Source organism: Stegostoma tigrinum, chromosome 16, assembly GCF_030684315.1.
Source record: "Stegostoma tigrinum isolate sSteTig4 chromosome 16, sSteTig4.hap1, whole genome shotgun sequence".
NCBI lineage: Eukaryota > Metazoa > Chordata > Chondrichthyes > Orectolobiformes > Stegostomatidae > Stegostoma > Stegostoma tigrinum.
Genome location: NC_081369.1, coordinates 5668234 through 5682079, shown reverse-complemented (window position 1 = coordinate 5682079; position 13846 = coordinate 5668234).

The following is a 13846-nucleotide window of genomic DNA, read 5'->3' as shown; positions in this document are numbered from 1 at the left end:
GAGGTGGCAGAGCTCCTCCTGGCAATTCGAAGTGGCACAGCTCCTCCCGGCGATTAGAGGTGGCAGAGTTCCTCCCGGCAATTAGAGGTGGCAGAGCTCCTCCTGGCGATTAGAGGTGACAGAGCTCCTCCCGGCGATTAGAGGTGGCAGAGCTCCTCGTGGCAATTAGAGGTGGCAGCGCTCCTCCTGGCGATTAGAGCTGGCAGAGCTCCTACCGACAATTAGAGGTGGCAGAGCTCCTCCTGGCGATTAGAGCTGGTAGAGCTCCTCCCGGCAATTAGAGGTGCTTGAGCTCCTCGTGGCGATCAGAGGTGGCAGAGCTCCTCCCAGCGATTAGAAGTGGAAGAGGTCCTCATGGGGATTAGAGGTGGCAGAGCTCCTTGCGGTGATTAGAGGCTGTGGCAGACCTCCTCCCGGCGTTTAGAGGTGGCAGAGCTCCTCGCGGCGATCAGAGGTTGTGGCAGAGCTCCTCCTGGCAATTAGACGTGGCAGAGCTCCTCGTGGCGATTAGAGGTGGCAGAGCTCCTCACGGCGATTAGAGGCTGTGGCAGAGCTCCTCCCAGCGATTAGAGGTGGAAGAGGTCCCCATGGCGATTAGAAGTGGCAGAGCTCCTCGCGGCGATTAGAGGCTGTGGCAGAGCTCCTCCCGGCTGTTAGAGGTGGCAGAGGGTCTCGCGGCGATCAGAGGTTGTGGCAGAGCTCCTCCCGGCAATTAGAGGTGACAGAGCTCCTCCCAGCGATTAGAGGTGGCAGACCGCCTCCTGGTGATTAGAAGTGGCAGAGCTCCTCGCGGCGATCAGAGGTTGTGGCAGAGCTCCTCCAGGTGATTAGAGGAGGCAGAGCTCCTTGTGGCGATTCGAAGTGGCAGAGCTCCTCCTGGTGATTAGAGGTGGCAGAGCTCCTCCCGGCGATTGGAGGTGGCAGAGCTCCTCCTGGCGATTCGAGGTGACAGAGCTCCTTGTGGTGATTCGAAGTGGCAGAGCTCCTCCCAGCGATTAGAGGTGGCAGAGCTCCTCGTGGCGATTAGAGGTGGCAGACCTCCTCGTGGCGATTAGAAGTGGCAGAGCTCCTCCCAGCGATTAGAGGTGGAAGAGGTCCTCATGGCGATTAGAGGTGGCAGAGCTCCTCGCGGCGATTAGAGGCTGTGGCAGAGCTCCTCCCGGCGGTTAGTGGTGGCAGAGCTCCTCGCAGCGATCAGAGGTTGTGGCAGACCTCCTCCCGGCGATTAGAGGTGACAGAGCTCCTCCCAGCGATTAGAGGTGGCAGAGCTCCTCCTGGCGATTAGAGCTGGCAGAGCTCCTCCCGGCAATTAGACGTGGCAGAGTTCCTCGTGGCGATTAGAGATGGCAGAGCTCCTCATGGCGATTAGAAGTGGCAGAGCTCCTCCCAGCGATTAGAGCTGGCAGAGCACCTCCCGGCAATTAGAGGTGGTCAAGCTCCTCCTGGCGATTAGAGGTGGCAGAGCTCCTCCCAGCGATTAGAAGTGGCAGAGCTCCTCCCTGCGATTAGAGGTGGAAGAGGTCCCCATGGCGATTAGAAGTGGCAGAGCTCCTCGCGGCGATTCGAGGCGGTGGCAGAGCTCCTCCCGGCAATTAGAGGTGACAGAGCTCCTCCCAGCGATTAGAGGTGGCAGACCGCCTCCTGGTGATTAGAGGTTGCAGAGCTCCTTGTGGCAATTCGAAGTGGCACAGCTCCTCCCGGCGATTAGAGGTGGCAGAGCTCCTCCCGGCAATTAGAGGTGGCAGAGCTCCTCCTGGCGATTAGAGGTGACAGAGCTCCTCCCGGCGATTAGAGGTGGCAGAGGTCCTCCTGGTGATTAGAGGTGGCAGAGCTCCTTGTGGCGATTCGAAGTGGCACAGCTCCTCCCGGCGATTAGAGGTGGCAGAGCTCCTCCCGGCAATTAGAGGTGGCAGACCTCCTCCTGGCGATTAGAGGTGACAGAACTCCTCCCAGTGATTAGAGGTGGCATAGCTCCTCGTGGCGATTAGAGGTGGCAGAGCTCCTTGTGGCGATTAGAGGTGGCAGAACTCCTACCGGCAATTAGAGGTGGCAGAGCTCCTCCTGGCCATTAGAGCTGGCAGTGCTCCTCCCGGCAATTAGAGGTGGTAGAGCTCCTCGTGGCGAATAGAAGTGGCAGAGGTCCTCACGGCGATTAGAGGCTGTGGCAGAGCTCCTCGCGGCGATCAGAGGTTGTGGCAGAGCTCCTCCCGGCGATTAAAGGTGACAGAGCTGCTCCCAGCGATTAGAGGTGGCAGAGCTCCTCCTGGCAATTAGAGGTGGCAGAGCTCCTCCTGGCGATTCGAGGTGACAGAGCTCCTCCTGGCGATTAGAGGTGGCAGAGCTCCTCCTGGCGATTAGAGGTGGCAGAGCTCCTCCCGGCGATTATAGGTGGCAGAGCTCCTCGTGGCGATTAGAAGTGGCAGAGCTCCTCCTGGCGATTAGAGATGGCAGTGGTCCTCATGGCGATTAGAGGTGGTGGCAGCAAAAGACTATAGGCCATGGCCAGGCCAGGTCCCTGCACTGGAAGCTGAGTGTTCCATGCACTTTGATTGAGTTGGGACTTTAAGATCTGGACACTTATTTATTTTAGATCTGGATGTTTTTCTTTCCTTTTGGCTCCATTTCTTTTATTTCTGCTTGTTTTAAAAATTCTGGTTCTGTACCCAAGGGTTTGCTGGAGCATGGTGACTTTGGACACTTTTTCACTGTGCTCCTGTATTCCTATGGTTGAGTACCTGTGAGGATAAAATCTAATTGTAAATCTAGAGGCAGCAGGCTGGGACTCAGATGGGAATAATAATCGAGAAGATGGCAATTTGACATACTGGCTGGGACACAGTAATACACAGGAGGTGACAGAATCTGCTGGGGGTTAAGGATATCACTAGCGATAACACTTCGCCTCAATTAGGGAAATGTGCTGAACTACAACGGGCATGAGTAAACTGTATTACCACAGCTCAGGGACTAATGATGAGAGCAGCAGCCATAATTTCAGCTGTTGTGGACAAACTTGTGGAGAATTAGCACTGACGGGTAACCAACCAGGATCAGGGGGAAAAAAAGGATAGTATAGACTCAGTGGGCTCCTTGATGACCAGGCTGAGCCTGAGACTCATTGCACCAAAATGTAAACTGCATTGCCTTCCGTATTCAGTCAACCTGAAGATGGTCACCACAAATGGAAAACAGCAGCGAGCGCACTCTGAAAAGGTGGAGTTGGTTCATCTCTCTGGCAGAACATGTGAGCTCTTCAGGTGAGCAAAGCGAGTCCTTTCAAGGGTCAATTGCATTAATCAGTCAGGTACACGGTTACAGGCTGATGTTATCTCTAAATATCATAGTGTCATGCATGTGAAATTCTGCAGTATCCAGCCGTGTGGGCTACATGCTGGCCTCAAGCATTCTTCACCATGTCATTGGTCATTGCAGATCGGAAGTGTTCATCCCTGTGAAGCAGAAGTTGTTACAGACAACTTTTTAAATGGCAACCATTATCTGCAACGCACAATGATCTCACAGGCTGCACTGGCATGCTTTGACCTTGAATTGTATGTATTCACCAATGTGTTACAGCAGCCTCCTGGGATGTTCAAGCACAGAGAGTTTGCTAACTTGGCCAAACTGCAAGGGATGTTGGGTACATTGGCCAAGTAAAACACTGAAGTTACAAAACTCATGCACTAGACACAGTGCAAACAAAGCTCCCAGGTGGTAATGATATTAGCACAATGTAAAAGCCAACAATTATTCTGGACAGATATACCCCAACAACTTATCCATCAAACAAAGCAGGGCCCAGACAGAAAGGCACTACCTGCCACACAAAGAAACAAACAGTAGCAAGCCATCCGAATGATTGACAATATTTCAAACTATTACGGCGTGTTTCGCTGATTGGCCAGGCCTATAGAAAGTTCCAGAAAACCATTATAAAACCAGTATTAAAACAGGGTTCACCTGCAGACCAATCTCTCTCCAATTTTCTAGAGGCCTTCTGAGGAGACCAGCATAGCAAGAGGCAGAGACCAGCTGATCACAGCTGAGAGAGAGGGAGAGAGAAAGCAGCTTCACAGACCCAGGGACAGAGCCAGAGAAACAGCAACTGTGCAAGTCTAGAAGACACCCAGGAAGTATTGTAAACTTAAGAGGCTAAATAGGATTAGAAAGAGTTTGTTTAGTATTAGAGGTTGTTGTAAGTGTTTCCCTAACAAAGTTGGGACTATTTTGCATTGGTACCTGCTTGTGAACATAGTGATTTGATTGCCATGGTCTTGTGGGACACCTGGACAATTCATTCATAACATTCCATGCAGAGGTGTCTAACTTGTTTGAGGAGGAACTAGACACAGTACTGACTCTGGAGCTATTAAGACAAGGTTTCAGTGCTCATGCAGCACTTACAATTTCTTCCTAATTCTTTACATCATGACTGATGTTACATTAACCCAGATAAGGTTCCAAATTCAAAATTCCACGTAGAAACATTCTATGACCCACCGTGTCAGGGTGCTCCATGTTCTGCTGTATGGAAGGAGTATTTGTGAGTGATGCGAATTCTGAGTGCTCACATTGCTTAAGCTGTTCAACTGCCTGTTCTGCCTTTACATTCCCCACACAGGTTGATTATAAGTGTGACTGATGGATCCAGCCCCCGCAGGGGTTATCATCTCAACAGAGATATAGACAAATAGAATACGTGCCAACAAACCCAGGACCAGCAGCAACTTTCAGTATCTGTCAAACAGCCACATGGATATGCAGGAGGAGCCAGATTCTATCATCCAAAATGCCATTTCCTCCAAATGAGCGAGGCTCAATGCCAATGTAAACTGAGGGTAACCCAGGACCCCGTCACAGAACTATGCCTACTGCCGAAGCAGGATTTGTGACATGAAAGAGTGGGTGGCCATCCTATCCCAGTGGTGATCGAGATGAAAACTACTTTGAATTTTTATGTAGCTGGCTTCTTCTAAGGAGACCTGTGTGGCATCTCTCATGTTTGACCCCATTCAAGGCATTAACAATGCAATTTGTGCCACGTCGCACGGCTTCATCTCATTTTGCCATGACAAGGTCAGTGTTGTAGCCAGGGCAATATGCTTTGGCATCATAGCTAGCTTTCTCACAAGGTACAGAATCACTAGGCTCAGAATCACATTTCTCGTTCTCAAACTGAATGTGAAATTCTATCATGTTGTCTGGCCCTTGCCTTGAGGTACCTAACTATAAACTTATTCATTAATCTGTCTTAATACGCATTAGTAACTGTAAGAAGGCCTGTTCCCTGGTTGGTTCTAGAACAGCGAATGCTGGAGAAACTCAGCAGCTTTTGTAGAGAGAGAAATTGAGCTAGCATTTCAGCTTCGGAACACTGAAGAAGTGATGCTGGACTCGAAATATTAATTCTGTTCCTCTTTCCACAGATACTGCCAAACCTACTGACTTTCTCCAGCATTTTGTGTTTGTATTTCGGATTTCCAGCATCCACAATATTTTGCTTTATTTGAGATTCTACAACTTATTGTTCTCAGAAAGTTATAATGTTCTGCCATTTTTTTTTTAAACATTCCAACATCTTAATAATCTTCTCCCTTTTTGTCATGAGAATGATTTGGAGGGACTCCTACTTTCATTTACAAATATTTTTTATAAGTACTTCCTCTAGGACAAAATCCAAATCAGATAATGAACCTAAGCCATTAAAGACATAGCTCAGTATGACGCTGGCCCACTCCCAACCATTGAGCAGCTGCATACTTTGTTTTCAACCTTCGGATTGTTTTCTATCCAAATTTTCCCACTTTCCTGGATCCATAACTTTTAATCTTCTTTAATAACTTGCCCTCTCTTATCTTGGCAAAACATTTCTCAAAGTCCGCCACATACATTTGTTTGCTCCATCTCGCAATGAACTCAGTCAAGCTTGACAGTTTTCTTTTCGAAATGCCTCTTAGCTGCAGCAAATTATTTCTATCTTTATGTGGACACTTTCAGCATTAATTAAAGACTCTAAAATATCCCCTACAGCAATTAAATTTGAAACTTTTCTGGGATCTCTGCTATTTCTAGCAGTTTTCTTCAAGATTGTTGGGTATATCCCATCAGATCCCAACATTTTATCATGTTTTACCACATGTAACAATGTGTTGCATTTATTTAGTGACTTTAACATAGCAAGAAGAAATGCCTGAATATGCTTCATTGGTGCCTAAAAAAGACAATTTTTGACATTGGACCAGACAAAAAGATGTTACAATGGTGGCAAAACGTTTGGAGGGATGGATAGGCTTTCAGAAATGATTTAAAGAGGGACAGAGGGTGACAGAGACTCTGGGGTGGAACTGAGGTGCTCAGTCAGTGACTCTGGGGGGAGCGCTTGATGTAACAGGCCCGGATCCCAAGTTATAGCCAGAAAATCCACGTTGAGGTGTCCTGAGGGTGTTCAAAAATGGTAAATATCAGCAAGATATTGTGAGTGTGTACTTTCATATCCTGGAGCAACCTGACGATGATCACATAGGCCTCAAAGGGCATGAACAGCATAGTGTGGGTGAAGTGATTGAGAATTTGAGAGAACACGTGCAGGCAACGTGTGTATAAATTTCGACACATAAAGGCGTGAACTCATGAAGAAGAAGAAATAGTTTTTCAATTATGTAGCAACAATATTAGAACCTGTGTTTTTTTTCAATGCATTGTATAATAGTCGTAATGATGCTGAGCACTGAAGTCTCATTCTTAGCTTTGCCTTCTGTTTTGAACTCAAACTCACTGATGTGGCATTAAACCTCACATTAAAGAAAAGACTCAGTTTGAGCCAGTTAAAGATAAAACTTTTGTCAGTCTTTAGCTCAGGTCAGTAATTTGCTCCAGAAACTTTGACATAAGATTACATTGCAGCGATCTGTGTCTGAGTAGAATTGGGCCAAAGAGATTAATAAATACTTGATGAAGACCTGTCTTTCAGTACACTGCATTGTATTCTTGGCTATTTGTTAATTTATATTTAGCCACAAAATCGGAAAAGCTTTGTTCTCTGTTGCACCAAGGATCGAGCTCAAGGCTTTAGAGACCACAATCTTTGAGTAGCAAACAATTCAGAATGTTATTCCTGCATCAACAATTATGCAGAATCTTTCCTGATGGGAATACAAGTATGGTCAAGTCCAATACTGATGTGTAGATCATTCTTGGACTGAGAAACAGAGCGGGGCAGCACGGGTGACAATAGATCTATCTCGTGGTTGCTGCATGGGAGTTTGGAAGAGGATCCATGTATGTACGTGGTAGGGTAAATGGGCAAATTTACAGTCCGTGCATGGCTGTGCGAGGCTAAACAAATTGAGTTTGCTTGACTTTTAACCTTTAGGAAATGCTCAGATTTATTGCATTCTTAATTTGTTGTCAGTCACTCAATGTCAATTGTTTTGGTTCAGATTTCCCCGATCTGCTTTCAATAACAGGTTGTGGAAGATATATTTCTCGTAAATTAACAAAAACATCTTATTTACGGATTTCAAGTTGAAAGATTTAATACTGTAGTTGGTATGCGTACAATCTGTGATATTTATACTACCTCATCTATCTGAAGAAGATGCTAAAAGAAAGTCAACGTAAATAATTAAGGTAATATCACTAAGTGACTGCATTAGCTAATAAAGGAATTACTGAGAGCCCTGGAGGAAGACTAAAGGAGCACCCAAAAGCAGAGAGGTAGTTCCCAAAAATAAACAAGTAGGCCTCGAGGATGTCTCACAAAGAGCCCTCAAAAACAAGTGTATTTTAAGCCCAAGATAATAAAATGTGAGGCTGGATGAACACAGCAGGCCAAGCAGCATCTCAGGAGCACAAAAGCTGACGTTTCTGGCCTAGACCCTTCATCAGAGAGGGGGATGGGGAGAGGGAACTTGAATAAATAGGGAGAGAGGGGGAGGCGGACCGAAGATGGAGAGTAAAGAAGATAGGTGGAGAGAGTATAGGTGGGGAGGTAGGGACGGGATAGGTCAGTCCAGGGAAGACGGACAGGTCAAGGAGGTGGGATGAGGTTAGTAGGTAGCTGGGGGTGCGGCTTGGGGTGGGAGGAAGGGATGGGTGAGAGGAAGAACCGGTTAGGGAGGCAGAGACAGGTTGGACTGGTTTTGGGATGCAGTGGGTGGGGGGGAAGAGCTGGGCTGGTTGTGTGGTGCAGTGGGGGGAGGGGACGAACTGGGCTGGTTTAGGGATGCAGTAGGGGAAGGGGAGATTTTGAAACTGGTGAAGTCCACATTGATACCATATGGCTGCAGGGTTCCCAGGTGGAATATGAGTTGCTGTTCCTGCAACCTTCGGGTGGCATCATTGTGGCAGTGCAGGAGGCCCATGATGGACATGTCATCTAGAGAATGGGAAGGGGAGTGGAAATGGTTTGCGACTGGGAGGTGCAGTTGTTTGTTGCGAACTGAGCGGAGGTGTTCTGCAAAGCGGTCCCCAAGCCTCCGCTTGGTTTCCCCAATGTAGAGGAAGCCGCACCGGGTACAGTGGATGCAGTATACCACATTGGCAGATGTGCAGGTGAACCTCTGCTTAATGTGGAATGGTATTTTAAGCCCTGCAGCATTACCTCTCCACGTGTGGGAATGCGCCCTGCATACAGTTTAAGAATTACATTAACATTATTCCATTGAATGGACAATAAGAATCCAATAGAACCATGAATTGTTACTCTGATTCTTCTTCCTGATCTGTATAAATGCTAAATTCATTCAAATTACCACGTTTCTAATTACAGATTTTGTCATACATTCCAAAGTGTTACAACTCTTGTTATCTTTGCTCTTTAATCATAGTGACTGCTGAAAGCCCTTTCAATGCTGCCATCTGCACCATGCACTTGGTTTCTCATAAATGTTAGCATTGCCCCTCCTTTCTTACCTACCCCTCAAACTATTATAATCCTCTTTTTAATTTTCCATTTCTGCTCAGTTTGCAGCCAAATTTCTTAAAGAGCTATTAAATTTATATCTTCCTCAGATATAATTGCTTCCTATTCCTGTTTATTTTCCATATTGATGCGATAAATGTACTTTATATCATTTTTTTATAAAAGGTTCTTAAAGCTTCACTTTTAACCTTGTTTGACATTTTCTTTTAAAATTCCATGCTGATGCTCAGTCCTTTACTGCCTTAAAACACCAATTTTATTTTCCTCCTGCGTAATTCCTGTTTGCTGTTTGAATTTGTATTTTCATCTATTTTTATCTACTTCCACTTCCTGACTTCTTTTTAAATCTGTCACCTTGTCGGTTTAAATTGCTCATCACTGAATTAGTCCTTTTATTTGCAAATTCATTAGTGCTATTTGTTCAGACATCGTCCATTTTCATGGAATGGTTTACCATTTTCCCCATAACAAGTATTGAAGCCTCCTTAAATGTGAAACTTCTCTCTCACGTCATCCTTTGAGCCCATGCCAGGCTTCCGAACTTTCCCCGTTTGTTGTACTAATCAGACGTTAACATCCTGGAATTCCTGCTATTAAAGCCTTCCTTTCTCCTGAAATAAAAAGAGACAGAGCTGGAAAAACTCAGATGGTCTGGCAGCATCTGTGCAGACAGAAAATCGGTCCCCAAAAATGAACAAGTAGGCCTCAATGTTTCGAGTCCGATAATTCTTTGTAACCGGAGAGAGATGTGTCTATTGTGTTGAGAAAGAAGAGCAGAAAAGTGAAAGAGTAAACCAGTATTACAGAGCAAAAGTGTCCTCGAATAAAAGGCGCAGTGTGTCATAACAGTTGTAACGGCAGAACCAAGCATGAGTGCAGAGTAGAAGTTAATAATTAATTGTGAATAAAGGTATTGTACTTTATTTCTCCTGGGCTCCCTTTGATAGATTTCAGCTTTCTCTTTCTGGTATCATTCATTCCTAAACGCACCTTGATGAATGGCTGCTGTTCTCTCAACCCCTTCGCATTAGCCCTTCTGCTGGTATGTCTCTTGCCATAGCATTCAGGAAGTCACAAAGTTACCGTGGCTCAGTTTTGACTGCAAGCGTGTCCATTCCTCTTTCACTGCCACTATATCATAGACTGAAATTTTAATGTTCTCACCCACAGCTGGCAATAGCCCCGCCTTCCCCGAGTTATTTTCTCGGTGCCTTTTGTATTTTATTACATGCTGTGTTCAAAGTTATCATTCTCTCACAGGAAGCCAGTGCTTACGACTAGATGAAGACCACTCCTGACTTAAACCATTTCCCTCCTCACTTTTCCTCACCCATGGATAACCTTCTCCACACTTTTCACCGCTGAATAGCTAGCCCTGTTGCAGTGTCCTGACTTCTCTCTGAAACCCCTGCTCCAAAATGCCTTCTGCCGCCCAAATGTCTGCGGAATTTCTCTGATTTTGCCTCCAACTCCAAGCTCTTGAGTTGAGCCATCTCAGTTAGAGACTCTGTCCACAGATGAGTTGTCCTGAGTCAACTTCTCCTTCTAAAAACTCCAGTATCATGCAAGAGCTGCATGTCACAGGCCCTTCCTGTGCAGTTATTCTCCTTAAAAATTGCTAAACTTGAAGTTCATGTTGACTATCAACTTGACTTAAGTCAAAACTAGACCTTAAGACTGTAAGTCATAGAAGCACAAGTAGGCTATTTGGCCCATCAAGTCTGTGCTACCATTCAATGGAATCATGGCTGATCTGATCAACCTTAACTCCACTATCCTGCCTTTTCTCTTTAACCTTTGATTCCTTTACTGATTAAAAACCTGTGTTTCAGCATTGAATACACTCAGCAGCGCAGCTTTAATGGCAATCTACAGTATAAAAAATGTCACAGCTTCATTGCTGTCAGAGAAAAGAAATTAGTCCTTATCTCTGCTGCAACTGTGCGACCGCTCATTCTGAGATTATGACCTCCCACATTGATGCAACGGCCAACGCCTCTACTTCTTCAGGAGGCCAAGGAAGTTCAGCATTGACTCCATCTACACTTCTCACTGTCTCGGGCCAACATCATCAAAGACCCCTCCCTTCCCCGGTATAATCTCTTCCAACCTCTTCCGTCAGCCAGAAGAGACAAAAGCTTAAACATACATGCCAACAGATTCAAAAACGGCTCCTTTCCCGCTATCATTAGATTCTGAATGGACCTCTCAAATTTTAAGTTTAATGTTGACCTCACTCTTTGTGCACCTTCCCTTCAGCCATAAAGTTGAAGTCCTTGCTCTGTTCTGTTACTCTATTGCACTTTGCCTGGTATGATCTGCTCGCACTGCACATGTACCCATGTACATGTGACAATAATAAATCAAGGCAAGGTGTTCATAGAGTTCCAGGTGTAGTCTGAAAGTGAAATCATCCTGTGAACATTACATAGCTCATACCCAGTTTTGTCCAGAGATTTATTCAAGCTGCAGCAGGTGAATAGAGAAGGGCAAAAGTGATGATTCCCCAGTGGGATAAATTAAAGGGAATGATGTTAAAAATAACTCTTACTTCTCAGAAAGCTGAATAAGGGATTTAACTTACTAAGATGCTAAGGGAAATAGAAAAGGTTAGTCCAGAGGACCGTTTCAAGTTAAACATAAGGAACATAATGCGTAAGTCAAAAAAGAATAAGCCATGGCTAATATAAAGAAGTGTTCTTTTAAAGGAATGGTTAATATCTAGTCATAAATATTATAGGGAGCAGCTAGTTTTATAACCCTAACACACCAGTCGGCCTAGTTCGGCAACGTTTACATTAAAACTCAAATTTAAAACAGCACAGAGTGTCACTAACAAAGAACCAGACTGACATCTGCCATTTAGGTGGGCTGAGAGCAGAAGACAGGCCATTCAAAAAAAGAAGTCAAATCGAGATAGACTACTAATGAAGGGGGAAAGAATTGAACGAAGGGATTAAATTAGAGCAAAAGTGTGGTCTACAACTTGTAGATATTTGCTCCAAACATAGACCGATACAAAACGTCCTAACACATTCCAAGAGTAAGAAAAATTCCAAAGGCCGGATCCAACATCTGTAAGTATATTAAAGATAGGATCAAGCTTAAAGAAAAAGCATAGAATTATGCAAAGACAGGTGACAGGTCAGGAGATCAACAGAACATTTAAGAAGAAAGCAAAGAATAGCGACAAAATTAACGAGGATGGAAAACGCAGAGTACAGAGAAAGTGAGACAGAAGTATAAAAACAGGCAGGAAGTGTTCTATAAGCATTTAAAGAAGAAACAAGTTCTCTGTGAGCATTGGTTCTATAGAAAGAGACTCAGGACAATTTATAATGGGAAGTAATGAGATGGCAGATGAATTAAGGTGATACCTCTATTCCTTCACCATCAAAGGTACAAGTAACATCCCAGGAGGATTTATACATCAGGGAATGGAAGGGACGATAGCACTAAGGAAAAGAGAGGTGGGACTGAGTAGATTGTTACAGTTGCAAGCTGACAAGTGCCCAGGTCCTGATGGACTTTATCCTAGAGTCTTAAAAGAAACGGCTCGGAGATAGTTGATGCATTGGTTTTCATTTGTGAAACTATTTATGAACAGTCCCATCAGATTGGAAGATGATAAGTATAACTTCTGTATTCACAAAAAGGAGGGAAACAAAAAGGAGAAAACTACATGCCAGTTAGCTTAACATCTGTTATAAGGAAAATGTTAAAATGCATTTACATAAGTTCAAAATATGGAAAAATGTTGTATTGCCCATTTTCTTAAGAAGAATAAAAAACGATGCATTTTCTTTAAATGGTGAGAGATTGCAGAGTTCTGAGATACAAAGAGATTTGCGTGCCTTCATGTCTGAATCACAAAAGACAAGTATGCAGATTCACTGGATATAAGTAATTACAAGAACTAATTGAATGTTATCCTTTATTGCAAGGGGAGTAAAGTAGGGATGTTATGCTTCAGTTATACAGGGCACTTAAAGAGACATAGATAAAACCACATCTGGAGTACTGTGTTCAGTATTGGTCACCTTTTTTAAGGTAGGATATAAAATGTGTTGGGGGCAGTTCACAGAATATTTACAGAGTAAACTTGGAAAGGTTGGTTGTTTCAAGGGGTAAGGTTGGACAGGCTAGGCCTTATAACAGCTGGAATGTAAACATTTAAGATCCTGAGGGCTCTTGATAGGATTGATGTAATGAGAATGCTTCCTCTTATGAGCAATTTTAGATTTTATCGTCACATGTACTCAAGTACAGAGGTACAGGAGTACAGTGATAAATGCATAATGTCACCACATATGATGCCATCATTGGTGTGAAAAAGCTTAAGTTCAAAGTAGTTAGAGAAACGAGATCTTAAAAAAGTTAACCATTACTTCATAGAACAGTAGAAAAATAAAGAAATAGATAACAGTTTACATTAAAGTCTTACATGGTTTAAACTAGGAAAACAAATGAATAAGCTAAAAGTTCAACAATCTCTGATGAGTCCACTGCTTATCTCACTTTGCTGGCTGTTCCCAGGTACCATTGCTGTTGCTCAAACTGATGCCTTCCCGATTTCTCCGGATGCCTTGGGAACATGCCCAGGCAGGATCCATTTGCAAGCTGAGCCGAGGGACCGCCATGAGCCTCCAAGAGACCCGGCCAACGTACCACTGAGTGACCACGCCAGGAGCCACCACACCGCCGAGACCAGGCTGAGCACCACCATGCCGCTGAGAGACTAGACCAAGAGCTGCCAGGCTGCGGGGAGAATTTAACGAGGCAGAATTTTTGCTCAATAGGGTTGTGAGTCTTTGCATCTCTCATCCTGAGAAGGTGGCAGAAGCAAAATCGTGGATTATTTCTAAAGCAGATATAGATAGATTCTCTGAAAGCAAGGCTTGTGAAAGGTAAGAATGAATGGGG